At 38.8% G+C, this 2,164-nt stretch overlaps 1 pseudogene; it reads right to left on the bottom strand.

The window, feature by feature from the left end:
• Positions 1-1,149: 1,149 nt before the first annotated feature.
• Positions 1,150-1,613, bottom strand: LOC123822042 (annotated as a pseudogene).
• Positions 1,614-2,164: the final 551 nt, after the last annotated feature.

Genomic DNA, 2,164 nt, shown 5'->3' with positions numbered 1-2,164 from the left:
GAACGTGTGCCACAGTGGCATATACTTAGCATAGTTGTATCGGGACACCTAATATTTGTAATCCATATATATGTTTATATATATATTTACACACATACACATATATTTACACACACATATGTTTACACACACACATATATATTTATACACACATATAATTATTTTGTTAGTAACAAAGACAATGTTTTCTTTAATTTTTTGGATAGTATTAACACATGACTCATGTTTGAATTCCAGATGGTACAATGAGGACCAGTAGGTGACACTTAAAATATTTTAAATCCACAGAAGAAGACTTGAAGCATTTGAAATCTACATTTTAGCACATGTATCCTGATGCGGACCCTGGCTCGTGGGGTCCTTGACAGTGTGGATGGGGGAGAGACATTCACACGGACTACAGAGTCCTGTGGAGGAAAAGGGCGAGCAGCTTCGCTCTCAAGAGCTGCCAAAAGCCTCAGTCTCCACCATGACAAGACTTGATTGCTTTCTCTGGGCACATTACATGATGGTCCTTATTTACTATGCACAAGCTGGCTTTAGGTGGTTACCTTTTACAGAAAACAAAAGAGCCAACGCTGCTAATCACATCACAGAAGAGGGGTATTTGCAAATGAAAAGGGAAAAGTAGTTGAACCAGTTACACTCCATACTGGGGAGTTTTAGCATGGATTTTAAGAAGTTACTTTGCAGTAAATGTCCTCAATTCAGGGTGAGGGAGTTTTTTAGCAGAAGCAAGACTCAAAGCGGCCCAGGCACATTGCAGGCCTGATTCCCCACGGAAGAACCTATCCATGGGCGTGGGTCGTGTGCATCTCTGAGTGGGAGCTGGGCCCACACCACGAAGAACGGTCTCCTACTGTATCCCAATAAGGACATGTTTCTACACAGATACAACACCACTATAACGACAGAAAATATGAATAATAATTTTATAATGTCATCTAATTCAGTTGTTACTCAAATTTCCCCAATTATGTTCAAAATATATTTATAGTTTTTTTTAAACTTGAATATCCATTCAAAGAATCATATATTGCAAGAAGTATTGTTGTGTCTCAAAAATCGCCTTTAATCTGGACTCTTCCTACTCTTTTTTTTTTTTTAGTATAAAATTTTTATATTTACAATTAACCAGCTGGACTCAGTTTAGATGATCCCAATTTTGTTGGCAACCTCCAAAGCATCATAGTTTGGAGCTAGTCAAATATATGCCTTCTTCTCCCCATCAGGCCTGATCAGGGTGTTGACCTTGGCCACATCAATATCATACAGCTTCTTCACAGCCTGTTTGACCCGGTGCTTGTTGGCCTTGACATTCACAATGAACATAAGTGTATTGTCTTCTATCTTCTTCATGGCTGACTCAGTAGTCGGGGGAACTTGATGATGGCATAGTGGTCAAGCTTGTTTCTCCTGGGGGCGCTCTTTTGAGGATATTTAGGCTGCCTTTGGAGCTGCAGTGTCTTAGGCCTCCTGAAGGTGGGTGATGTGTGGATCTTCTTTTTGTGGCTGTGGACGCTTTTTAGCACTGCTTTCTTTGCCTTCAAAACCTTTGCCTTGGCTTCGGCTTTGGGAGGGGCAAGGGCTTCCTTCTTCGCTTTGGGCACCATCTTCGTGAAAAAGGCAAGCCTTCCTACACTTTAGAGAGTATTATTTCTTTTTTCTTGACTTTGACTTTTTAAAAAGTCCTGACTTGAGAAGTCCTGGTTTCAAATTATGGCTTGTCTGATTGATTCATAATGGTACCATTTAGTTTGTTTCTCTAATTATAATGCTTCTTGTAAACCACAAATTGGGGAGATGCTTTATTCAGAATAAACATTATTGGCAAAACTGCTTTATTGGTAATGATTTATAGATTTTATATTGCATAGCAGAGGACGCATAGCTGTCAGCTCATCCTATCATTAGTAACTACTATGATTAACCTTCCTGGGTTGGATAGTGACTGCCAGATCTTTTCATACTAAAGGTACATTTTACCCTTTACAATTAGTAAGCAATCTATGTAGTGATATTTTATCACTGTGAGGCTTTGATTACTCCCAACAATCTGTTAGTCAAAGATTTTATCTTCCATTGATGCTCCTGCCTGAATATCAGATATCCCATCAGTGCTGCAATAGTGATTTCTAAAATCATTTTTTCTATATTTATTAAT

This window comes from Phyllostomus hastatus, unplaced genomic scaffold (genome assembly GCF_019186645.2).
Source record: "Phyllostomus hastatus isolate PE091 unplaced genomic scaffold, TTU_PhHast_1.1 phas_contig_40, whole genome shotgun sequence".
NCBI lineage: Eukaryota > Metazoa > Chordata > Mammalia > Chiroptera > Phyllostomidae > Phyllostomus > Phyllostomus hastatus.
The sequence above is the reverse complement of the archived record's forward strand: the minus strand, read 5'-3'. Positions and strand labels throughout refer to the sequence as shown.